At 52.8% G+C, this 27,207-nt stretch overlaps 1 long non-coding RNA gene across 1 annotated transcript in view; it reads left to right on the top strand.

Annotated features, from left to right (window-relative positions):
* Positions 1-639: 639 nt before the first annotated feature.
* Positions 640-27,207, top strand: part of LOC103640752 (uncharacterized) — a 35,315-nt gene continuing 8,747 nt past the window's right edge. The window contains exon 1 of the long non-coding RNA XR_559843.2: positions 640-828. This is a non-coding gene — a long non-coding RNA (uncharacterized lncRNA). The remainder of the gene's footprint in view (positions 829-27,207) is intronic.

The raw sequence follows: 27,207 nt of genomic DNA, 5'->3' as shown, positions 1-27,207 counted from the left end.
TATATATTCATGTCGAAATGTTTTCTTGCGTTCACTATAATATGCCTGGCAGGTTTCCTAGGGATCCCAAGCAAACAGCCACTGAAAGTATATATTCATGTAGAAATGTTTGCTTGCGTTTACTATAATATGGCTCCCTATCAAATCTATATTACATTTAGAATAAACTGATAAATAAGAGGTGTCAGGATTGCTATCCTTGTATATGGAAGCTGAAACTTGCAGTATGCATGGCTGGATGGTTTGAAATATAGTTTGTGGTCTTCTTTTCTTTCTTAGTTGGAATACACATCTTGATTTTAGTAGTCATATAACGATATCAATTCATGCCATGCGTCAATCCATATACATAATTATTAATTTTGATCCTATTTCATCAGTTTCGTAGCAGCAGTGAGACATGTTACGTCTCAAAATCGCCAACTACTTGCCAGATTGAGGTTAGGTCATATACCCACTATGATCTTTGTTTGTCTGTTGCTTTACCATACTTATCATATCATTATTATCTTTTTTTTACTTCAGTTTCCTATGAGGCCAGAAACTTTTGATGAAGACCCAAATCAACATGATCGACTTCCCAATATAATCATCCAGATCCCTCTTATGCAAGACTTGATGGCAAATAAGATTCAAATGCTTCCTGTACATCAACGCCAGAAGTTCCAAGCTACGTTGATTGATTATGACTTAGAGGTTGGCAAAATATTTGCCTCTATCAAGCAATGTTTGAATACTATTGGTACAAAGCAGTCCAATCTAGCTGCTACATTTGGAGAATTGATTGATGAGGTTCTTCGGGCCGATGAATCTGTTACACCAAATACTGTTAGTATTTAAGCTTTACTTATATGTCGGCGTTCTGAGACCGGGGGGTCCCTTGGGCCGACGAGTGAGTGTCGCCGCGTGCCCCAGCCCAGATGGGTCGAGCGCGAGGGCGAGCGCGAAGGGGGGAGAAGCGAGGCGGCCGGAGACCGGCGTGAGAGAGGTGGGAATCCCGCGGCCTTCGTGTTCGTCCCGCGCCCAGGTCGGGTGCGCTTGCAGTAGGGGGTTACAAGCGTCCACGCGGGAGAGGGAAGCGAGCGGCCCCAAGAGAGCGCCTGTCTCGTCCTCGTCCCCGCGCGGCCAACCCTCTCTAAGAGGGCCCTGGTCCTTCCTTTTATAGGCGTAAGGAGAGGATCCAGGCGTACAACGGGGGTGTAGCAGAGTGCTACGTGTCTAGCGGGGGAGAGCTAGCGCCCTAAGTACATGCTGTCGTGGCAGCCGGAGAGATTTTGGCACCCAGCTGGTGTGATGTCGTGGCCGTCGGAGGAGCGATGGAGCCTGGCGGAGGGACAGCTGTCGGAGCGGTTGGGTCCTTGCTGACGTCTTCTTGCTTCCGTAAGGGGGCTGAGAGCCGCCGTCGTCACAGAGCATGCGGGACGCCATCATTGCCTATCTGGCGGAGCTAGCCAGATGGGACGCCGGTCTTGTTTCCTGCGGCCCGAGTCAGCTTGGGGTAGGGCGATGATGGCGCCTCCCATTGACGTGGCTGGTCTGCGCCCTAGGTTGGGCGAGGTGGAAGCTCCTCTGAAGCCGAGGTCGAGTCTGTCTTCCGTGGCCGAGGTCGAGTCCGAGCCCCTGGTCGGGCGAGGCGGAGGTCGTCGGCTGAGGCCAGGGCGGAGTCCGAGCCCTGGGGTCGGGCGAAGCGGAGATCGTCGTCTTCTGGGGCTGAGCCCGAGTCCGAGCCCTGGGTCGGGCGGAGCAGAGTTCGCCGTCTTCTGGGACTTAGCCCGAGTCCGAGCCCTGGGTCGGGCGGAGCGGAGTTCGCCGTCTTCCGGGACTTAGCCCGAGTCCGAGCCCTGGGTCGGGCGGAGCGGAGTTCACCGTCTTCCGGGGCTGAGCCCGAGTTCGAGCCCTGGGTCGGGCGGAGCGGAGTTCGCCGTCTTCCGGGACTTAGCCCGAGTCCGAGCCCTGGGTCGGGCCGAGCGGAGTTTCCTGTGGTGCCTTCTGCAGGACCTGACTGCCTGTCAGTCTCACTCTATCAAGTGGCACTGCAGTCGGCGCGGCGCAGGCGGCGCTGTCCTTCTGTCAGGCCGGTTAGTGGAGCGGCGAAGTGACGGCGGTCACTTCGGCTCTGCCGGGGGGCACATGTCAGGATAGGGGTGTCAGGCCACCTTTGCATTAAATGCTCCTTCGATTTGGTCGGTCGGTGCGGCGATTTAGTCAGGGTTGCTTCTTAGCGAAGGCAGGGCCTTGGGCAAGCTGGAAATATGTTCGCCGTCGGAGGGGGGCCTCGGGCGAGACAGAAATCCTCCGGGGTCGGCTACCCTTGTCCGAGGCTAGGCTCGGGCGAGGCGTGATCGAGTCGCTCGAACGGACTGATCCCTGACTTAATCGCACCCATCAGGCCTTAGCAGTTTTATGCTGATGGGGGTTACCAGCTGAGAATTAGGAGCCTTGAGGGTACCCCTAATTATGGTCCCCGACAGTAGCCCCCGAGCCTCGAAGGGAGTGTTAGCACTCGCTTGGAGGCTTTCGTCGCACTTTTTTGCAAGGGGACCAGCCTTTCTCGGTTGCATTTTGTTCCGGTGGGTGCGTGCGAGCGCACCCGCCGGGTGTAGCCCCCGAGGCCTCGGAGGAGTGGTTTCACTCCTTGAGGTCTTAATGCCTCGCGTAATGCTTCGGCTGGTCTAGTCGTTCCCTCATGCGAGCTGGCCGTAGCCCGGGTGTACGGTCGGGTCCCAAGTTCTCGGGCTGGTATGTTGACGCTGTCAACGGTTCGGCCGGAGCCGGGTTTGCGAGAGCAGCCCCCGAGCCTCTGCACTGGGCGAGAGGGCGATCAGGGACAGACTCGGCTTTTTTACATACGCCCCTGCGTCGCCTTTCCGCAAGGAGGAGGGGGGGAAGCGCCATGTTGCCCTCGATGGGCGCCGAACATGGTGTCTCCGGTGAGCTGCGAGCGGGTAATCCGAGTGGACGTCCGTGCCCCGTTCGTTAGGGGTCGGCTAGGGGCCCAGAGGCACGCCCAAAAGTACCTACGGGTGACCTGCCGGACCCGGTCCCCTGGCGACGGGGTCCGAGGGCTTGATGCCTCCCTCCGATGGGATTCTGTTACAAGATCGCTCCCGCTGGTCTCGGAAATGTCCTAGGGTACCTCGGGAGCACAGCCCAAGCCTCGGTTATGTATCGAACGTACCCCTGGTCATCCCTCGCTCGGCGTCTGAGGCGGCTGCGAACCCTTCGGGGGCCAGCCTTCGAACCCCTGATCAGTAATGGGCGCGGAGCCCGAGTAGCCTGAGGCGGCCGTGGAACCCTTCGGGGGGGCCGGCCTTCGAACCTCTGACCAGTAGTGGGTGTAGGGCCCACGCGATCTGAGGCGGCTGTCGAACCCTTCGGGGGCCAGCCTTCGAACCTCTGATCAGTAGGGAGGCTCGGAGCCTGGTTCCTTCACGGGGAAGGATCCTTTTCGGGGTATCCCCCTTTCCCGGTTCCTGTTGCAAGAGAGAGAGAGAGAGAAAGAGGAAAAAAGGAAAAGGATGTGAAATCGAATGACGCGGCGTACCTTTTTTGGCGCGGTTATTACGGCGAAGGCGAAGCGTCGCCCGCTTCTCCTGCCAGAGGCGCCGCCTGTCCCGCCGCGGAGTTAATGCGACGGGGCGAGTGGTTGGCGGGGCTGCCGTTGCGCGTGCGCGAGCCGTTCGAGGAACGGATCACGGGCGCGTTGTCTTCACGCCGTGAGAGGGGGTTCTCTCGCTGCCCCCGGATGGGACGTGAGTGTTAGAAATATGCCCTAGAGATAATCATAGAGATGAGCATATTTCTTTGTATCCATGATATATATATTGCTTAATTGAATATCCATGGAAGGCACCTTGTATTGATTAGCAATTATGTGAATTGTTTGTGAGATTCTTTACTTATATGGTTATTCTAAATGATGTCCCTAGTCAGAGTCGATGACTAGCACATGTATTAGTTGATGACTATATTTCACAAGTCATGAACATGGAGATGTTAAACTAATAATGTGGGCGCATGTATGACATGAGGCTGGACCGACCCAACGTGAGATATTGTAATATAGTTCTCTTCTTGCAACATGAATACTGTATCCTTAGACCTGAGATTGTCGCATGTTCTCAAGATGTGAATTGACTTACTTAGGGACTATCAAACGCTATCCCGTAACTGGGTAGTTATAAAGGTAGTTTTGGGTTTGTCAGGAAGCATGCTATGAGGCATGGTCAGTCAAGATGGAATTTGTCCCTCTCTTTGTGAGAGAGATATCTCTGGGCCCCTCGAGTGATTGGATCAAGAAATGCATGGCTGTGCTAGGGTTAAGAGTTAACCATTGAAAGGATTCCAATTCACAGTATCGAGAAAGAGAGGTCAGCTTAGAGCCAGACCAAATATCGTGAGACAAAGGGAACAGCATGTACTTAATGTCGCAATGGTTCGTCTGATATGATCTTTACGTACACATAGGAGTTGACATGTCTTGCTAGAGGCCGCTGTCAATTATTGGGCCAAGTAAGAGTACTCGGGCTATGTCTATTTGTACGTGAACCTATAGGGTCACACACTTAAGGGGAAGGAAGCCTAATTCGGATTAGATCCAAAATTAGACTGGGCTTTAGGGTTAATGATGGGCCTCGGCGTCAGAAGCCCACCATAACGCCTATATATTGAGGGGCGGGGGCGCGGTTAAGGATAACCTAATTCGCCACCAGCGAACTAACAGCCGCCGCCCACCTCTCGCCCTCGCCAAGCCGCCGTCGCGAACCTAGCAGTTCGGTACGCGGCGCTTCCTCCCTGTACGTGTGGATACCTCGGAGGTGCTACATCTGGAGCACTTGGGCGAACCGTGCGAGGACGTGAAGGACGCCGGCGACTGCACGGCACTGCTCGACGCGTTCGTCTACATCGAGACGTCTTCCGCTGCTCTGCGCGTCTAGTGGTAATTCCATGACCTATAACCGCAGTAGTTCTTGGTATTATGGGGATGAAAAATTTTGTTTTGCGCTAGCGTAGCCTCCCCGTAGTCCTACAGTGGTATCAAAGGCAGGTTCTGCGTAAGTTTTAGGTCTGGATCTAGGTTCATGTGATGGATCTACTTGATGCATGGTTTGATTAGATCAATTGGTAATAAAGGGTTGAAGTAGATTACATCGGATATGACTGGAGAGATCAGTTCGTCCTTCTCTGTTGTATGCGCGACTTGCCCCTACCGGCTGGAATCACCATCGGGGCTAACTGCGTACGCAACCAGCAGATTGACGCAACAGATCGACGTCATGAGTGTAATCTTCTTCGGGTCGAAAGTGGAATTTCCATACATACGATGCATGGGACCGCCGTGGCTATCTGCTGTAGTGGCGAACGTATAGAAACGTGTTTGTCTAACCTGTTTTTGCAGGACATGTGATCGGTATGGCTATTATGTGTATGTGATGCATGTTAACAAATTATTCATGACCTGCGTGTCGTGACCAGGGCAATACGGCTGGAGCCACATGTATTGTCCAAATTTAATGTAATGACCTGCGTGTCAACATGTGATGATCCAAAGCGTATATGTAATTTGTTTACCAGCATACGTTAGATAGGTCTTGAAGGACTCATCACCTGGAGGATGGCATACCTATATCATGGAGATGGAGATCATCGTGATGGACAGATTATTGGAGATGGAGATCACCATGTGAAAACAAGCCATACCGAATCACAACTGTTGTGTGAATGCCATTCTTATTGTTCTACTTGTTCATATTGCATATATGTCCTTGCGTGCGATGTTATAAGTAGGACGATCCCTCATAAATGTTTAAGCTTTAATGCCTCTCCAAACCTTGCACTATCATAAGTCTTGTACAATTGGTGGTGGGTCTATGAAATTAGGGTGCCACCAGTTTTCCTTGACTAGATAGGTTTGTATCGGATACGAACTGCAGAAAGGGTTGGTTAACTTAAACAAAGTCAGCTTAATGGTTAAGGACTTTGAGGCATAAGGTTGGGAGCCGAGACATAGAGATGTCACCCAACAACAGGAGTCATATATATGATATGATTAGCAAGGAGTTGCTTACCGATCTACCTTGTCTTCTAGCGGTGATGCTAAAGCTCACTAGTAGACTTGTTAGTTGTGGGTTCTGAATCACTAAGTATCAATCGAGGGATATTGATTTTAGTGGGAGTAGACTATTAAATGTTTAATATGATTTACTCTGTCATGGATATTTTTGTCTTAGTATTTTGCATTATTTTGTTGTAGATGGCACCTAGCACACCAACATTTACTTTGCGATCAATTCTTGAAAAGGATAAGTTAAATGGAACAAACTATACGGATTGGATCCGTAACCTGAGAATTGTTCTCAGGGCTGAAAAAAAGGAAGACGTTCTAGACACCCCACTGCCAGAGGATCCTGGTGAAAATGCAACTGCTGCAGCTAAAACCGCTTACAAGAAAGCAATGGATGCTAATCTTGAAGTGAGTTGCCTAATGCTTGCTTGCATGGAGCCTGAGCTCCAGATGCAGTTTGAGACAAACCATGAGGTGTACGATATGATCGTGGCGCTCAAGGATATGTTCCAGACTCAGGCTAGGACTGAAAGGTTCAATGTGTCCAAAGCCTTTCTGGAATGCAAGCTAGCAGAAGGCGCAGCAGTTGGGCCACATGTAATCAAAATGGTTGGTTACAGTCAGAGGTTGGAGAAGCTAGGCTTCCCAATAAGCCAAGAGTTGGCCACTGACTTCATTTTGGCATCTCTTCCGCCCAGCTATGGAAACTTCATCACGAACTACCATATGCATGGGGCGGAGAGGGGCCTCAATGAACTATGTGGCATGCTGAAAACTGCAGAGGGGGACATAAAGAAAAGTGCTGCCAGCAGCGGCCATGTGATGGCGGTCCAAAACAAACCCAACTTTAAGAAGAAGGGTAAGTCTCAAAAGAAGAAGGGCAAGGGAAAGGATACAGTATCCAAGCCCAATCAAAAGCCCAAGGCTGGACCAGCTGCAGATGCAGAGTGCTTTTATTGCAAAGAACTTGGTCACTGGAAAAGGAATTGCAAGCAGTACTTGGCCTCTATTAAGGATCGCGGCGGTAAGGGTACAGCCGCAGCAGGTACACTTGCTATTCACATTACAGAAATTTTTCTTGCTGATTCTTATATTAATTCTTGGGTATTTGATACCGGATCGGTTGCCCATATTTGCAATTCGATGCAGGGAATGATAAGAAGTAGAAGCGTGAAAAGAGGAGAAGTTGATTTCCGGGTAGGCAATAATGCAAGAGTTGCTGCGTTGACCGTCGGGACGATGCAACTCCACCTCCCATCAGGATTTATTTTGGAGTTAAATAATTGTTATCTAGTTCCTAGTATGAGTCGAAACATTATGTCTCCTTCATGTTTGATGAAGGATGGTTATTCATTTGCGAGTGAAAACAATGGTTGTGTGATCTCTAAGAATGGCATGTTTGTGGCTTTTGCATCCATTATGAATGGGTTATTCATTTTAAATCTTGATGATGCACCTATCTGTAATATTAGTGCTAAAAGGCCTCGGCCTAATGATTTAAGTCCTACCTACATGTGGCACTGTCGTTTGGGTCATATAAGTGAGAATCGCATGAAGAAGCTTCATTCTGATGGGCTTTTAACTTCGTTTGATTTTGAATCATACGAGACATGTGAAGCTTGCTTACTTGGTAAGATGACCAAGGCGCCCTTCACGGGTTTACCGGAGAGGACGTTAGATTTATTGGAACTCATACATACTGATGTGTGCGGACCAATGAGTACGACAGCTAGGGGAGGATTCCAATACTTCATAACCTTCACTGATGATTTTAGTAGATATGGGTATGTCTACTTAATGAAACACAAGTCTGAATCCTTAGAAAAGTTCAAAGAGTTTCAGAATGAAGTAGAAAATCAGCGTGGCAAGAAAATTAAAGCACTGCGATCAGATCGTGGTGGTGAATATTTGAGTCATGAGTTTAGCAATCATCTAAAGAGTTGTGGAATTGTTCCACAGCTTACGCCGCCTGGAACGCCTCAGAGGAATGGCGTGTCTGAGCGACGTAATCGGACTTTATTGGATATGGTTCGATCAATGATGAGCCAGTCGGACCTACCTTTGTCGTTTTGGGGATACACTCTAGAAACAGCAGCTTTCACACTAAATAGGGTACCGTCTAAGTCCGTAGTTAAGACACCATATGAGATGTGGACTGGGAAGACTCCCAGCTTGTCTTTTCTGAAGATTTGGGGTTGTGAGGTTTACGTCAAGCGACTACAGTCAGATAAACTCACTCCAAAATCGGACAAGTGCATGTTCGTGGGATATCCAAAGGAAACTTTGGGATATTACTTTTACCACCGGTCAGAGGGCAAAGTGTTTGTCGCCCGGAACGGTGTGTTCTTAGAGAAAGAGTTTCTCAAAAGAGAGAAAAGTAAACAAAAGGTGTATCTTGAAGAAGTTCAGGATGAGCCAGTGGGACAAGATTCAACAAGCGATGCTAATGTAGCAGAACAAGTTGAGACGTCTATGGCAAGAGAAACACCATCACAACCACGAAGGTCAGCAAGGCTTCGCGAGGCACGAGGAGAAGTGCTATTGTTGGGCAATGGGGAAGTGTTGTTGTTAGACAACGACGAACCTGCAACATATTCAGAAGCGATGATGGACCCAGATTCCGAGAAATGGCATGTCGCCATGAGATCCGAGATAGATTCCATGGGAGAAAATCAAGTTTGGAACTTGGTTGACCCGCCTGATGGTGTTAGACCTATAGAATGCAAATGGATCTATAAGAAGAAGAAAGACATGGATGGAAATATTCACATCTATAAGGCTCGACTTGTTGCAAAGGGTTTTCGACAAGTTCAAGGAGTTGACTATGACGAGACATTCTCGCCAGTAGCGATGCTTAAATCTATTTGGATCATTCTAGCTATTGCCGCATATTTCGATTATGAGATTTGGCAGATGGATGTCAAAACAGCTTTCCTTAATGGAAACCTTGATGAGGACGTGTATATGATACAGCCCGAGGGTTTTGTCGATCCGATCAATGCTGGAAAGATATGCAAACTTCAGAAATCCATTTATGGGTTGAAGCAAGCATCTCGGAGTTGGAACATTCGTTTTGATGAAGTGATCAAAGGGCTTGGTTTTCATCAGAATGAAGAAGAAGCTTGTGTTTACAAGAAGGAAAGTGGGAGCGCTGTTGTATTTCTGATCTTGTATGTGGATGACATATTATTGATTGGGAATGACATTCCTATGCTGGAGTCCGTCAAGGCTTCACTGAAAAAGAGTTTTTCTATGAAGGACTTAGGGGAAGCAGCATATATTTTGGGCATAAGGATCTATAGAGATAGGTCGAAGAGGCTTATAGGATTAAGTCAAGATACGTACATTGACAAGGTTTTGAAACGGTTCAACATGGAACAGTCCAAGAAAGGTTTCATACCTATGTCACATGGTAAACACCTTAGCCAGATGCAATGTCCTGCGACGGCTAATGAGCGAGAGCGCATGAGTAAGGTACCATACGCCTCGGCGATTGGATCAATCATGTATGCCATGATAAGTACACGCCCAGATGTTTCATACGCTATAAGTGCTACGAGTAGATACCAGGCTGATCCAGGTGAGGATCACTGGACAGCGGTAAAAGGCATTCTTAAGTACTTAAGAAGGACTAAAGATATGTTCCTGGTATATGGGGGTAAGGAGGAGCTCGTTGTAACTGGTTACACCGATGCTAGCTTCCAAACTGACCCAGACGAGTTAAAATCGCAATCAGGTTTTGTGTTCACAATAAATGATGGTGCTGTTAGTTGGAAGAGTTCCAAAACAGGAGACTGTGACTGATTCTACAACAGAAGTCGAGTACATTGCAGCTTCTGAATCTGCGAAGGAAGGTGTTTGGATAAGGAAGTTCCTCATCGAGCTTGGTGTGTTTCCTAATGCATCTAGCCCATTGAACCTCTACTGTGACAACAATGGGGCTATTGCGCAAGCTAAGGAGCCAAGGAACCACCAGAAAAACAAACACGTACTGCGGAAGTTTCACCTCATACGGGAATTCATTAGGCGGGGTGAGATAAAGATATGCAAAATACATACGGATTTGAATGTTGCTGATCCTTTGACAAAACCTCTTCCACAACCTAAGCATGAGGCACACGTGAGATCTATGGGTATTAGATATCTTCTAGATTAACTCTAGTGCAAGTGGGAGACTGTTAGAAATATGCCCTAGAGATAATCATAGAGATGAGCATATTTCTTTGTATCCATGATATATATATTGCTTAATTGAATATCCATGGAAGGCACCTTGTATTGATTAGCAATTATGTGAATTGTTTGTGAGATTCTTTACTTATATGGTTATTCTAAATGATGTCCCTAGTCAGAGTCGATGACTAGCACATGTATTAGTTGATGACTATATTTCACAAGTCATGAACATGGAGATGTTAAACTAATAATGTGGGCGCATGTATGACATGAGGCTGGACCGACCCAACGTGAGATATTGTAATATAGTTCTCTTCTTGCAACATGAATACTGTATCCTTAGACCTGAGATTGTCGCATGTTCTCAAGATGTGAATTGACTTACTTAGGGACTATCAAACGCTATCCCGTAACTGGGTAGTTATAAAGGTAGTTTTGGGTTTGTCAGGAAGCATGCTATGAGGCATGGTCAGTCAAGATGGAATTTGTCCCTCTCTTTGTGAGAGAGATATCTCTGGGCCCCTCGAGTGATTGGATCAAGAAATGCATGGCCGTGCTAGGGTTAAGAGTTAACCATTGAAAGGATTCCAATTCACAGTATCGAGAAAGAGAGGTCAGCTTAGAGCCAGACCAAATATCGTGAGACAAAGGGAACAGCATGTACTTAATGTCGCAATGGTTCGTCTGATATGATCTTTACGTACACATAGGAGTTGACATGTCTTGCTAGAGGCCGCTGTCAATTATTGGGCCAAGTAAGAGTACTCGGGCTATGTCTATTTGTACGTGAACCTATAGGGTCACACACTTAAGGGGAAGGAAGCCTAATTCGGATTAGATCCAAAATTAGACTGGGCTTTAGGGTTAATGATGGGCCTCGGCGTCAGAAGCCCACCATAACGCCTATATATTGAGGGGCGGGGGCGCGGTTAAGGATAACCTAATTCGCCACCAGCGAACTAACAGCCGCCGCCCACCTCTCGCCCTCGCCAAGCCGCCGTCGCGAACCTAGCAGTTCGGTACGCGGCGCTTCCTCCCTGTACGTGTGGATACCTCGAAGGTGCTACATCTGGAGCACTTGGGCGAACCGTGCGAGGACGTGAAGGACGCCGGCGACTGCACGGCACTGCTCGACGCGTTCGTCTACATCGAGACGTCTTCCGCTGCTCTGCGCGTCTAGTGGTAATTCCATGACCTATAACCGCAGTAGTTCTTGGTATTATGGGGATGAAAAATTTTGTTTTGCGCTAGCGTAGCCTCCCCGTAGTCCTACAGTGAGCTTGGCTCAAAAATGAAACCTGGTTGGCCGGAGCCTAGCCGGGTTGTCCGCTGGTGGGACCGACGCCGGAGTTGACCAGCCGAGGCCTCGGGTCGGGCCGGCGCCCTTGGAAGATGGTTGGCCGAGGCCCCAGAGTGACCGACCGAGCCGCCTGCTCGGGCCGGATTCCCGGAGAAGACCCAGGCAGCAATTGCCCGGGCGTGGCGATGACGTCGTCCTTTAGAGCGGAGATCCTTGGACCGCGTCGCCGTCCGAGGCTAGGTCGGACCTCGCCGAAGGTGTCATCGATGCCGAGGGTGCTGCTGCCCCCTTCCAGTGTCAAGACCCGAGCCTGCAGGATCAGATTGTCTTGTAGCGTGTGCCTTCTGCGGTCGCCGAGGCCAGAACACACACCCTCGCTGCGTTGTAAAGCTGCGTCTCTTTTCCTCTTGTTTCAAGTATCTGGACTTTTTTGTCGGCAACAGGGATGTTTGTGCGAGCGAGAGTTGCTTCTCACGGAAGGTGATGAGTGAGGTATCCGTATCCCGGAGGCGTGGGAGTCCCTCGGCTCGGTCGGCCTTGCCGCTTACGCGCACTTCCACCCGTCCATGAGGCTCTGTCATCGACTCAGTCGAGAAGGCTCGAAGGATCGCTTCGGCAGAAGAGCTTCCAAACGTGAAGACTTGTTCGGTCCGCGGAATCACTTATCCGAACGTGAGTTACTTATCGCAGAAGGTGATGAGTGAGGTATCCGTATCCCGGAGGCGTAGGAGTCCCTCGGCTCGGTCAGCCTTGGCTGCTTACGTGTACTCCGTCGTTTTCAGGATCCACTTTTCGAAGTAGTCAAAAAGCACGAAAGATATTCTGGCAGAAGAGATCTTTTTTCGAGGAAAATTTCGACGCAGAGGGGGTTGCCCCCCTTTTAGCCCCCGAGGGAGGGTCGGGCTTTGCCGAGGCGAGGCCGACCCTTCCTTGATGACTAAACTTTGCGTGGGTGCGAGGTATATGAACGATTTGAAAATATTTTAAGGGTAGAAGCGACGTAGCTGTTGGATGTTCCAAGCGTTGCCGTAGACCTCGCCTTGGCTGTTGGCCAGCTTGTACGTTCCGGGTTTCAGAACCTTGGCGATGACGAACGGTCCCTCCCAGGGGGGCGTGAGCTTGTGCCTCCCTCGGGGGTCTTGTCGCAGCCGAAGCACCAGGTCGCCTACCTAGAGGTCTCGGGACCGGACCCCTCGGGCGTGGTAGCGTCGCAGGGACTGCTGGTACCGCGCCGAGTGTAGTAAGGCCTTGTCCCGAGCCTCTTCCAGCTGGTCCAGCGAGTCTTCTCGGCTGGCTTGGTTGCTTTGATCGCTGTAGGCCCTCGTCCTCGGGGAGCCGTATTCCAGGTCTGTGGGCAAGACGGCCTCGGCCCCATAGACTAGGAAGAACGGCGTGAAACCTGTGGCTCGGCTCGGCGTGGTCCTCAGGCTCCAGACCACCGAGGGGAGTTCCTTCATCCATCGCTTGCCGAACTTGTTGAGGTCGTTGTAAATCTGAGGCTTGAGCCCTTGTAGAATCATGCCGTTGGCACGCTCTACTTGCCCATTTGACATGGGATGAGCCACGGCGGCCCAGTCCACCCGGATGTGGTGATCCTCGCAGAAATCCAAGAACTTTCTGCCGGTGAACTGGGTGCCGTTGTCGGTGATGATGGAGTTCAGGACCCCGAAGCGATGGATGATGTTGGTGAAGAACGCCACCGCCTGCTCGGACCTGATGCTGTTCAGAGGTCGGACCTCGATCCACTTGGAGAATTTGTCGATGGCGACCAGCAGGTGCGTGTAGCCACCGGGCGCCTTCTGCAAGGGGCCGACGAGGTCCAGACCCCACACAGCAAAGGGCCAGGTGATGGGTATCGTCTGCAGAGCCTGAGCGGGCAGGTGGGTCTGCTTCGCATAGAATTGACACCCTTCGCAGGTGCGGACGATTCTAATGGCGTCGGCCACCGCCGTCGGCCAGTAGAATCCTTGTCGGAAAGCATTCCCGACAAGGGCTCGAGGTGCTGCGTGATGGCCGCAAGCCCCCGAGTGTATCTCCCGCAGGAGTTCCTGACCTTCGGCGACGGAGATGCATCGCTGGAGGATGCCTGAGGGGCTGCGGTGGTAGAGCTCCTTCTCATCGCCCAGCAAGACGAATGACTTGGCGCGCCGTGCCACCCGCCGAGCCTCGGCTCGGTCGAGGGGTAGCTCTCCTTGTTGGAGATACTGCAGGTACGGGGTCTGCTAGTTTCGATCAGGCGTGGCCCCGCTTTGCTCCTCCTCGATGCGCAGTGCCTCCCCCTCGGAGCCCGAGGGTACCTCGGGCTGAACTGAAGGCGCCTCGAGCCGAGCTGAGGGTGCCTCGGGCTGTGCCGAGGGTACCTCGGGCTGGACCGAGGGTACCTCGAACTGGGTCGAGGGCGCCTCAGGCTCGGGCGGGTCATCGATCTTGACGGAGGGTTGATGCAGATCCCGGGAGAAGACGTCCAGGGGAACCGTTGTTCGCCCCGAGGCTATTTTAGCCAGCTCATCCGCAGTCTCGTTGTAGCGCCGAGCGATGTGGTTAAGCTCGAGCCCGTAGAACTTGTCTTCCAGGCGCCGAACCTCATCGCAGTAGGCCTCCATCTTCGGGTCGCGGCAGTGGGAGTTCTTCATGACTTGGTCGATGACGAGCTGCGAGTCACAGCGGGCGTCGAGGCGCCGGACCCCTAGCTCGATCGCGATCCGCAACCCATTGACCAGAGCCTCATACTCAGCCACATTGTTGGACGCCGGGAAATGGAGGCGTAGCACATAGCGTAGGTGTTTCCCGAGGAGCGAGATGAAGAGTAGGCCTGCGCCGGCTCCCGTCTTCATCAGCGACCCGTCGAAAAACATGGTCCAAAGCTCCGGTTGGATTGGAGCTGTCGGTAGCTGGGTATCGACCCATTCGGCTATGAAGTCCGCCAAGACCTGGGACTTGATGGCCTTCCGAGGGGCGAACGAGATTGTCTCGCCCATGATTTCCACCGCCCACTTTGCAATCCTGCTCGAGGCCTCTCGGCACTGGATGATGTCCCCCAGGGGGAAGGATGACACCATAGTTACCGGATGAGACTCGAAGTAGTGTCGCATCTTCCGCCGCGTCAGGATCACCGCATACAACAGCTTCTGAACTTGTGGGTAGCGGATCTTGGTTTCGGACAGTACCTCGCTAACGAAGTAAACTAGCCTCTGAACGGGCAATGCATGCCCCTCTTCTTGCCTCTCGACCACAATCGCGGCGCTGACCACCTGAGTGGTCGCGGCGACGTAGACCAAGAGGGCTTCTCCGGCAGCTGGAGGCACCAAGATAGGCGCTTTTGTGAGGAGCGCCTTCAAGTTCCCGAGAGCTTCCTCGGCCTCAGGGGTCCAAGTGAAGCACTCGGCCTTCCTTAAGAGGCGGTACAGAGGCAGACCTCTTTCGTCGAGGCGTGAGATGAAGCGGCTCAGAGCCGCGAGGCATCCCATGACCCTCTGTACACCTTTCAAGTCCTTGATGGGCCCCATGCTGGTGATGGCTGCAATCTTCTCTGGGTTGGCTTCGATGCCCCGCTCGGAGACGATGAACCCCAAGAGCATGCCTCGGGGCACCCCGAAGACACACTTCTCAGGATTGAGCTTGACGCCTTTCGCCTTGAGACACCGGAATGTCACTTCAAGGTCGAAAAGGAGGTTGGAAGCTTTCCTCGTCTTGACTACGATGTCATCGACGTAGGCCTCGACCATGCGCCCAATGTGTTCGCCGAACACATGGTTCATGCACCGCTGGTACGTCGCGCCCGCATTCCTCAAGCCAAACGGCATGGTGACATAGCAGTACATGCCGAAGGGCGTGATGAAAGAGGTCGCGATCTGATCGGACTCTTTCATCCTGATTTGATGATACCCTGAGTAGGCATCGAGGAAAGACAGGGTCTCGCATCCAGCAGTGGAATCCACGATCTGATCGATGCGAGGCAGAGGGTAGGGAACCTTCGGACATGCTTTGTTGAGACCAGTGTAGTCTACACACATCCGCCATTTCCCCCCTTTCTTTCTCACAAGCACAGGGTTGGCACGCCATTCGGGATGGAATACCTCTCTGATGAACCCTGCTGTCATTAGCTTGTGGATCTCCTCGCCTATCGCTCTGCGCTTCTCCTCGTCGAATCGGTGCAGAGGCTGCTTGACGGGTCGGGCTCCGGCTCGAATGTCCAGCGAGTGCTCGGCGACATCCCTCGGTATGCCGGGCATGTCCGAGGGACTCCACACAAAGACGTCGGCGTTTGTGCGGAGAAAGTCAACGAGCACTGCTTCCTATTTGGGGTCGAGCCCGGAGCCGATCCGGATCTGCTTGGATGTGTCGCCACTGGGGTCGAGGGGGACGGCCTTAACCGTCTCCACTGGCTCGAAGTTGCCGGCGTGACGCTTCACGTCTGGCACCTCCTTAGAGAGGCTTTCCAGGTCGGCGATGAGGGCCTCGGATTCGGCGAGGGCCTCGGCGTACTCCACGCACTCCACGTCGCATTCGAACGCGTGCTTGTACATGGGGCCGACGGTGACGACCCCGTTGGGGCCCGGCATCTTGAGCTTCAGGTAGGTGTAGTTGGGGACGGCCATGAACTTCGCGTAGCATGGCCTTCCCAGTACCGCGTGGTAGGTTCCTCGGAACCCGACCACCTCGAACGTCAGAGTCTCCCTTCGGAAGTTGGAGGGTGTTCCGAAGCAGACGGGAAGGTCGAGTCGTCCGAGGGGCTGGACGCGCTTCCCGGGAATACTCCCATGGAAGGACGCAGCGCCTGCTCGGACGGAGGACAGATCAACACGCAGGAGCCCGAGGGTCTCGGCGTAGATGATGTTGAGGCTGCTGCCTCCGTCCATAAGGACCTTGGTGAGCCTGACGTCGCCGATGACGGGGTCGACGACGAGCGGGTATTTCCCCGGGCTCGGCACGTGGTCGGGGTGGTCGGGGTGGTCGAAGGTGATGGGCTTGTCGGACCAGTCTAGGTAGACTGGCGCCGCCACCTTCACCGAGCAGACCTCCCGGCGCTCTTGCTTGCGATGCCGAGCCGAGGGATTCGCCGCATGCCCACCGTAGATCATGAAGCAGTCGCGGACCTCGGGGAACTCTCCTGCTTGGTGATCTTCCTTCTTGTCGTCGTCGCGGGCCCTGCCACCCTCCGCGGGTGGCCCGGCCCTATGGAAGTGGCGCCGAAGCATGACGCACTCCTCAAGGGTGTGCTTGACGGGCCCCTGATGATAGGGGCACGGCTCCTTGAGCATCTTGTCGAAGAGGTTGGCACCTCCGGGGGGCTTCCGAGGGTTCTTGTACTCGGCGGCAGCGACAAGGTCCGCGTCGGCGGCGTCGCGTTTCGCTTGCGACTTCTTCCTACCTTTCTTCTTGGCGCCGCGCTGAGTAGACGCCTCGGGAGCATCTTTCGATGGGCGGCCCTGGGGCTGCTTGTCCTTTCGGAAGATAGCCTCGACCGCCTCCTGGCCAGAGGCGAACTTGGTGGTGATGTCCATCAGCTCGCTCGCCCTGGTGGGGGTCTTGCGACCCAACTTGCTCACCAGGTCGCGGCAGGTGGTGCCGGCGAGGAACGCGCCGATGACATCCGAGTCGGTGATGTTGGGCAGCTCGGTGCGCTGCTTCGAGAATCGCCGGATGTAGTCCCGGAGGGACTCTCTCGGCTGCTGCCGGCAGCTTCGGAGGTCCCAGGAATTCCCGGGGCGCACGTACGTGCCCTGGAAATTGCCGGCGAAAGCTTGGACTAGGTCGTCCCAGTTGGAGATCTGCCCCGGAGGCAGGTGCTCCAGCCAGGCGCGAGCGGTGTCGGAGAGGAACAGGGGGAGGTTGCGGATGATGAGGTTGTCGTCGTCCGTTCCACCCAGTTGGCAGGCCAGACGGTAGTCCGCGAGCCACAGTTCCGGTCTCGTCTCCCCCGAGTACTTTGCGATAGTAGTCGGGGGTCGGAACCGGGTCGGGAACGGTGCCCGTCGGATGGCCCGGCTGAAGGCCTGCGGACCGGGTGGCTCGGGCGAGGGACTACGATCCTCCCCGCTGTCGTAGCGTCCCCCACGCCTGGGGTGGTAGCCTCGGCGCACCCTCCCGTCGAGGTGGGCCCGACGGTCGCGATGATGGTGCTCGTTGCCGAGGCGGCCCGGGGCCGCAGGCGTGGTGTTGCGCGTGCGCCCGGTGTAGACCGAGGCTTCCCGCATGAATCGGGAAGTCGCGACATGAGGTTCCGAGGGGTATCCCTGCCTTCGGGAGGCAGAGCTCTCGGCCCGTCGGACCGCGGCGCCTTCCAGGAGATTCTTGAGCTCCCCCTATGGGGGATAGATATCCCCTAGGTCCACTAAAGGAGTAAAAGACCTCACGAAAGGCCCAAGGGCCCAATAAATCGTAAGGTCATTCCTTCGTGGGCCTGAGGAGAAACGACCAACAAAGCAGAGAAGACGTAAGGCCGGATTGATGCAAACTCGGACGGCCCACAACGTTGAGCGAGTAAATCGCAACGGAGACCCGACTTTCCCGCGCTGGAGCCCTCATGCTACGGAGCCATGCAAGGATAAGTCGGCGAAGGTTACGTAGGGATAAACTTAGGAGGTTCACTACCTTTCAGCTACTTGTTGTTATCATATCCACGTGTACTGCCCCACGGTCGAGTATATAAGGCCTAGGGGGCACCCCTTCAGATCGATCGACCCTATTTTTACTTAGCCACCCTCATTAACTCTATGTGCCTTCAATCCAGAGAGCCCTCTTGTAATCACACTCGCATACTCACGAGGACGTAGGGTGTTACGCATCTCTCAGCGGCCCGAACCTGTAAATCTTGTCCACTGTCTCTCGTGCGATCGGCACGAACCATTTTGCTACAGTCGTTGACACCGTCCTACTCCTAGAAAACACCTTGAGGGGCAACCCCGGGTGTGCGGTCGGACCCAAAACGCCGACAGCTGGCGCGCCAGGTAGGGGGTGTGTCGACGATCCAAGCTAGCTCAATGGCCATCACCTTCTACAGCAAGATCGCCATGCGTCCTGGATCCATATTCTGCTTTGGGACGATCTCATCTGTAGCAGATGAAGAGGGAATTCTACACCGTATCGCGGATCCGCCGGAAAAGAAGTCTCCTCCAACGAACTCCGGAAATGCTGGAGAGACGCAACCTCTGGCTCTTCGGAAAAAGATCGTCTCCGGAAAGGCTGGAGCTGGGAGCTCGCTGACCCGGAAAACTCCGCTGTCTACTTCCCCAACAAAAGAATGGACGCGGATCACGAGAAAGAAGGAGACCAGGGAAAGGCAAGTCGTTCTTTCCGTTCCTCCGGCCTCAAAGGAGAACGGAAAGAAAGTCGCCACGACAGCAGCACCATTCTACCCCGACGTCCTCTTCATCGGGAGAGTGGAGTCGCCCGCCGTCTCTGACGATGAACCGACCGTGCCCGGAGAAGAACCACCTCAACGAGAATCCCGCCGACGGAGGAATCGACGCAGGAACGTTCGACGACATCACGCGGCCGGAGAACGGGATCCGGAGCAGCCTGTCTCACGAGACGAGATCTCGGAGATAGGAGAAACTCCGGAAGAACGCGTCTTCAGAGAACGAAGGAACTCCCGACGACGTGATCGCCGACGGACTCAGGAGCAAGCCGAGCAAGATGCAAGGCAACGCCGGGAGAATCGGCTCTTCGGGCGCAACCTGAACCCCGACTTCGCCCGAGCTATGAACACGCCAAGCGAAGTCGGAGGCGTACTAGCTCGGATAGCTGACGGACTCCCTCGGACTCCCGACGCCGAGGGATACCGACGCTTGTTCACTCAGGCGGCCAACCATCTCCTACCGCTCGCTCACCCGCTGAACGATCTACGACACGCCATCAACAGTCGCCGAGACGCGCGAAGCTCTATCAATGCTTCGCGCGAACGGCGGCATGAAAACGAAATTCGCCGTCGGGAGGAGTATGACTGAGATCATGGCTTCCCGACTCAAAGCCAGGCCACCAGGACTGAGTCGGCAACAGCTTCAACTGGCGGAACCACCCGGGGACGGTCGAGGAACCACAACCACCACTCCCCTCCCCGGGACAGACATCGTCCCCGACGACAGGAGGACACGTGCGGAGTATCCGCTCTTACTCCGCGCCTTAGGGCCATCCAATGGCCTCCCAACTTCAAGGTATCCAATGTCGACAAATATGAACCTAAGCAGGACCCAGGGGGTTGGCTAGCCGTCTACACCACCGCTGCTCGAGCTGCCGGGGCATCTGAGGACGTCATGACCGCGTATCTGCCCATCGTCCTTGGGCAAGATGCGCTACAGTGGCTACGACATCTACCCAGACACTGCATCGACGACTGGGGAGACTTCAGTCGACGTTTCACCGCCAACTTCCAGTCCCTCTCCGACAAGCCAGCGCAACCATGGGACCTCAAATCCATCAAGCGCCGAGGGGATGAGACTCTCCGGTCGTACCTCAAAAGGTTCCAGACCATGAGAAATCGCATCCCCGAGGTCACGGAGGCGGCCGTGATCGAGGACTTCTACAGAGGATCCAATGACTCGGCTTTCGTTCGAGCCATACTACAGAAGGCGCCGACTACCTCCGAGGAGCTGTTCCGGGAAGCCGACCTCTACATCACCGCCGACGAGCGGGCCCAGGATCTCATCGGAGGAGCAAAGCCTGCACCAGCAGCACCGCGACGTGACGCGAACCAACCACCCGACAAACGCTGGGAGAAGAGGCCTCGCGAAGAAGTACACGCCGCCGGACCACCCGCCTCTCGCGCCCGAGGAGGACCTCGTGGAGGCGAGCGCACACTGGACGACATCCTCGACGCCCAGTGCCCGTACCACAAGGACATGCGCCACACTCTTCGTAACTGCCGGGACTTCAAGCACTCCGTCGGGCACGGCCGACCCTTCCAACCTCTACCGCCTCCTCCGCCGAGGGGAGGACTGGATGAACCACGACAGCCCCATCAGCAGGAGGAGGGGGGAGGAGGAGCTTTCCCACGCGTTGACAGGGAGGTCAACGTCATCTTCGGCGGACATGGGTCGCAGGAGAACAAAAGACAACAAAAGCTCAACGACCGCCAGATACTGGTGGCGACCACCGGTCCTCCCGCCCCATACCTGTGGTCGGAGCACCCAATAACTTTCACTCAGGAGGATCAATGGCTCAACTTCGACCATCCAGGCAAATACCCGCTCCTCGTCGATCCGGTGATCTGAGAGAGCCGGGTAAAGAAGGTGCTAGTGAACGGGGGGAGCAGCATCAACGTCACCTTCCCCCGGACACTCCAAGGCTTGGGAGTTCACCTCAAAGAGCTCCACGAGTCGGACACTCCTTTCTTCGGCATCGTGCCGACGGAAGGGGAATACCCGCTGGGCCACATCTACATGCCGGTCACCTTCGGAACTCCGGAGAACTACAGAACCGAGTTCCTAAGGTTCGAGGTAGCGAATTTCGACTGTGGGTACAACGCCATCATCGGGAGGCCAGGACTGGCCAAATTCATGGCCATTCCGCACTATACATACATGATACTGAAGATGTCAGGACCGCAAGGAATCATAACTGTGCGCGCCGACTTCCAAGGCGCCGCAGAATGTTTCCGAGTGGCCATCCAAGCAGCCCTCACCACCAAGCCGTCAACGGTTCCTTCTACACTGGCGAACTCTAAGCCTGAGGAGGGCCTCGCAGTACCGGCAAACGAAGCTCAGGCCGCGACCTCTATGCGGCCGACTAAAGAAACCAAGCGAATCAACCTGGGGTTCGCTGATGAGCGCAAGACGGCCATCATCAGCTCCAGTTTGCACGACAAATAGGAAAGCGCGCTCGTCCAGTTCCTGCAAGATAACCGAGACGTATTCGCATGGCAACCTGCGGATATGCCGGGAGTCCCAAGAGAACTGGCCGAGCACAAATTGAAGGTTTATCCCCAGGCGAGGCCGATCCGGCAAAAGCTACGTCGTTTCACGCCCGATAAGAGAGAGGCCATTCGTGCCGAGTTAGCTCGCTTGGTCGCAGCTGGATTTATTAGAGAAGTATTACACCCCGAGTGGTTAGCCAACCCTGTTCTTGTACTCAAAAAGAATAAAGTGGATTGGCGCATGTGCGTCGACTATACTGATCTCAACAAACACTGTCCGAAGGATCCCTTCGGGCTCCCAAGGATAGATCAGGTGGTGGATTCCACCGCTGGGTGTTCTGTGTTGTCTTTCTTAGATTGCTATTCTGGGTATCATCAGATTAGTTTGGCAAAAGAAGACGAGGAAAAAACGGCGTTCATCACTCCGTTTGGTGCTTTCTGTTATACCTCCATGCCGTTCGGCCTCAAAAACGCTGGAGCGACTTATCAGAGAGCCATTCAAACATGCTTAGCCGATCACTGGGGCAAGTGTGTGGAGGCTTACGTAGATGATGTGGTGATCAAAACAGAGAATTCGGAAAACTTCATCGAGGATTTACAGCTGGTTTTCAACAGCCTGAGAAGATATAGATGGAAGCTCAATCCTGAAAAATGTGTTTTCGGGGTACCAGCAGGAAAGCTGCTCGGGTTTATCGTCAGCCACCGGGGAATTGAGGCTAATCCAGACAAGATTGAAGCTATCATGAAGATGGAAGCTCCTCGGTCACAAAAGAAGGTTCAGCGACTCACTGGATGTATGGCATCTCTGAGCAGATTTATATCTAGGCTGGGAGAAAAAGGTTTGCCATTTTACAAACTACTCAAGAAGGTGGATAAGTTTCAATGGACTTCAGAAGCACAAGAAGCTCTAGACGCACTGAAGAAATTCTTGACAACACCACCAGTACTGAAACCACCCCGGCGAGCTACGCCGACTCAACCGGCTGAAGATTTGTTGCTGTATATCTCTTGCACGACTCACGTGGTAAGCACCGCATTGGTAGTCGAGCGAGTAGAAGAAGGACACGCCTATCCAGTACAACATCCTGTTTACTTCATCAGTGAAGTTCTAGGCCCCTCGAAGAAAAAGTATCCTCAGGTTCAGAAGCTATTATATGCAGTACTTCTAACTGCCCGCAAGCTGCGTCACTACTTTAACGACCACAAAGTCATAGTAGTCACTGGTTTTCCAATAGGGGACATTCTTCACAACAAGGAAGCCATTGGCCGAATAGCCAAGTGGGCTTGCGAGCTGGGATCCCACGATATCGAGTTCCGACCTCGCACTGCCATCAAAACTCAAGCACTGGTCGACTTCGTATCAGAATGGACAGAACAACAAGTACCAGACAATCCAGAAACTGCAGAAGTATGGCGAATGTATTTTGATGGCTCGCTAAAGCTGCAGGGAGCAGGAGCAGGGATTCTCTTCACCGCGCCTGGAGGCGAGCACCTCAAGTACGCTCTCCAGTTGCTATTCCCGGCCTCTAACAATGCAGCCGAGTATGAAGCTTTGATACACGGATTGAACATCGCCATATCGCTGGGCGTCAAGAGATTGATGGTATACGGAGATTCCCTGGTAGTCATCAGCCAGATAAACAAGGAATGGGACTGTTCAAGTGATTCAATGGGAAAGTACTGCGCGGCCGTCTGAAAGTTGGAAGATAAATTCGAAGGACTGGAATTTCATCATGTAGAAAGAGATCGGAACACGGCAGCCGATGTACTGTCCAAGCTCGGATCCAGTCGAACTCAGGTCCCACCCGGGGTCTTCGTGCAAGAAATTCTTCAGCCGAGTATCTCAATGGATCAAACAGAAGAGTGCAACATCATAGATCAACCCGAGTCAAATTCCGATGACTGGAGACGGCCGATTATTAAGTATATAAAGAATGAAGAAGAGCCAGATGACAAGAACTCGGCAGAGCGCATTGTCAGGCAGTCGGCTCACTATACACTCATTGGGGAAGAATTGTACAGAAGGGGCGCGTCAGGCATCCTCATGAAATGCGTTCTCCCGTCCACTGGGAAACAACTTCTGGAGGAAGTCCATGCAGGGCAATGTGGGATACATGCAGCATCCAGAACACTAGTCGGAAAGGTTTTCAGGTCAGGATTCTATTGGCCGACGGCGAAGAATGATGCAGCCGAGTTAGTTCAGAGGTGTGAAGCTTGCCAATACTTGTCAAAGCAACAACACCTGCCAGCACAGCAACTACAGACCATACCAGTAACTTGGCCTTTCACATGCTGGAGACTGGATATGATTGGACCTTTCAAAAAAGCTCAAGGGGGATATACCCATGTATTGGTGGCGATTGATAAATTCACTAAATGGATAGAGTTCAAGCCCATTGCTTCTTTAAACTCTGCTAAAGCCGTGGAATTCATACAAGGCATAATATTCAGATTCGGGATACCAAACAGTATCATCACTGACTTGGGATCCAACTTCACCAGTTCAGAGTTCTTTGACTTCTGCGAGCAAAAGAGCATTCAGATCAAGTACGCGTCTGTAGCACATCCGAGAGCCAACGGGCAGGTTGAGCGAGCCAACGGAATGATATTGGAGGCACTCAGGAAAAGGGTCTTCGATAAGAATGAAAAATTCGCAGGAAAATGGATAAGAGAACTGCCTTATGTTGTTTGGAGCTTAAGAACCCAACCTAGCCGAGCCCTGCATGGAAACACTCCTTTCTTCATGGTCTATGGATCGGAGGCAGTGCTACCTGCTGATCTCAAGTTTGGGGCGCCAAGATTGATCTTCGAAAGCATAGCAGAAGCCGAGGCCACCAGGCTGGAGGATGTTGATGTACTTGAGGAAGAACGACTGGATGCAGTAATCCAGTCAGCACGGTACCAGCAGACTCTAAGGCGCTATCACGACAAGGCGGTGCGGCAACGATTCTTTTCGATAGGAGACCTCGTCCTCCGCCGAATTCTAACGGGGGAGGGACGACACAAGTTATCGCCCTTATGGGAGGGACCCTTCGTAGTAGCAGAAGTCACTCGGCCCGGATCGTATCGCCTCACTCAGATGGATGGCACAGAAGTTGGGAACTCCTGGAACATATAGCACCTCAGAAAATTTTATCCCTAGCTGTGTTTCAAAACTGCTGAGGCAACAATGTATTTTGTAAAGGTGGAAATATGTCATCAATAAAGAGAGATTTCAAAGATACTCGGCTCGTTTACGATTGGCTTGCATTCTTACTTAACTCGAGGTGACCACTATGCCCTACAAACGGAGCAATCGACTTAAGTCGGCAATGACTTAAGGCGGTGCAACATGCTCACGCTTACTTAACTCGGGGTGACCACTATGCCCTACAAACGGAGCAATCGACTTAAGTCGGCAACGACTTAAGGCGGTGCAACATGCTCACGCTTACTTAACTCGGGGTGACCACTATGCCCTACAAACGGAGCAATCGACTTAAGTCAGCAATGACTTAAGGCGGTGCAACATGCTCACGCTTACTTAACTCGGGGTGACCACTATGCCCTACAAACGGAGCAATCGACTTAAGTCGGCAATGACTTAAGGCGGTGCAACATGCTCACGCTTACTTAACTCGGGGTGACCACTATGCCCTACAAACGGAGCAATCGACTTAAGTCGGCAATGACTTAAGGCGGTGCAACATGCTCACGCTTACTTAACTCGGGGTGACCACTATGCCCTACAAACGGAGCAATCGACTTAAGTCGGCAACGACTTAAGGCGGTGCAACATGCTCACGCTTACTTAACTCGGGGTGACCACTATGCCCTACAAACGGAGCAATCGACTTAAGTCGGCAATGACTTAAGGCGGTGCAACATGCTCACGCTTACTTAACTCGGGGTGACCACTATGCCCTACAAACGAAGCAATCGACTTAAGTCGGCAATGACTTAAGGCGGTGCAACATGCTCACGCTTACTTAACTCGGGGTGACCACTATGCCGTACAAACGAAGCAATCGACTTAAGTCGGCAACGACTTAAGGCGGTGCAACATGCTCACGCTTACTTAACTCGGGGTGATCACTATGCCCTACAAACGGAGCTATCGGCTAAAGTCAGTGGTGGCTTAAGCCGGTGCAGCATACTCGCGCCTATATAATTCAGGGGATGACTTCCATATCCCGCAAACAAATTTCATAATCATCATGCGGCATTACCACAAATCTACGAACCAACAAATTCTGATACAATAAGGGAGTAATCATGTCATTTGAATGATAAGCTGATGTCTTCTAACGAATACTGGATCATGCTAACCGCGCGCTCAGAGCACGCAAAATGTTTCTCTATTTTCCAATGTCTTTCTCAGGAACGACCGACGAAGAAGGGCGATTCGAGGAATCGGGGGCAGCATTCACGTCGGCCTTTATGTCTTCAGGAACAACCACGCCGGGTCTCCTCATTAAGATTCGTCCAGCACGAATAGCCTTGTCCACGGCTTTATCGCGCTGGGCTTTGAGAGTAGCTGCAGTTTCTTCGGCAACTTTAGCAGCCAGCCGAGCGGCCTCCAACTCCTGGGCAATGGTTTTCTTGGAAGCTCGGAGTTCTTTGATGGTGGCATCCTTCGCTGATATCAATTGCTTAAGGCGGGTCACTTCGTCCACAGATTCTTGCAGCCTACAACGCTGATTGTCCAGTTCCTCCATTGTAAAGCGGTGACTCCTCTCCAAGATGGTCAGCGAGTTGCTAGAATCACGATACAATCTGTCCAGATTGTCACGAGAAGCAGCAAGGATACGTTTTTCTTCCTACAAACAAAAATCAACTCCTTCAGAATCCAAGCAAGTAATAAGAGCATAGCAAGGCGAGGCACGGTTTTGTAACTTACCTTTTCAGAGTCAAGCCGGGCATGAAGAGAAGAACTCAGAGCGTTGGCGTCATCCAAAGCAGCGGAGACCTGATTTAGTTCAGTCAGGCTCTGAGAATACTTCTCCTCGAAGTCAGCGCACCGTTGAACCATTTCAGCATGATCTCGGGAATGTTTTTCCTCAAGAACTGCAATCTGCCGAGCCATTCCTATCAAGAGGTAATCAAACAAAATGAGGTCAGGAGGTAAAACAGTCCACGAACAAAGGCAAAGGAGAAAAAGAAAAAGGGCACTAACCAGCGTTAGTCGCCTCCAACTCAGATACAAGACGATGAAGCGACACCGCATTCCAACACTCAAAAGACGAAGCCACTTCTAGGATGGAAGCACCCTGCGATCTCAGCTGGCTGGCCATCCCATCCACCAAAGCCTGATGAGAAGAACATGTGAACATAATGACAAAAGTCCATGCAACGTAAAGATCAAGCTAAAGTACAACACAGTACCTGGAGGTTGGAAAAGAACGAAGGGATCCCCAAATCAGGAGAAATCAGCTGATAGCCAGGCGCAAGACCACCACCCGAAGCAGCTTGCAATGGACCAGTAGGAATCAGTTCAGTGCCTTCAACAGAGCCAAACGCCCGCTGCCCTCTAAAGCGCCTCCCTGGTCCAAAGTTTGAGCCACCACCATGCAGCCAGAATGTGGAGGTGATCCTGCGTGGACATCCATGGAAGTGCAGGAAGGAGACCCTGCTTGGGCACCCTCGGGGGCTGGGTCATAATTGGCGCTGCCCACTTGAGCCGGATCACCCCCGGCAGCACCCTCGGGGGCTGGGTAGTGGCTTACGTTCTTCGCCCGAGCTGAGTCATCCCCGGCAACATCCTCGGGGGCTGGGCATGCGTCAGCACCATTCTTGAGGTCCTGGCTCTCTGCAGTAACCACCTCTAAGGTTGAC

The sequence above is a fragment of the Zea mays genome, chromosome 10, assembly GCF_902167145.1.
Source record: "Zea mays cultivar B73 chromosome 10, Zm-B73-REFERENCE-NAM-5.0, whole genome shotgun sequence".
NCBI classification, from domain to species: Eukaryota; Viridiplantae; Streptophyta; class Magnoliopsida; order Poales; family Poaceae; genus Zea; species Zea mays.
Note: the sequence above shows the minus strand (reverse complement) of the source record. Positions and strands in the feature narration are given on the sequence as shown.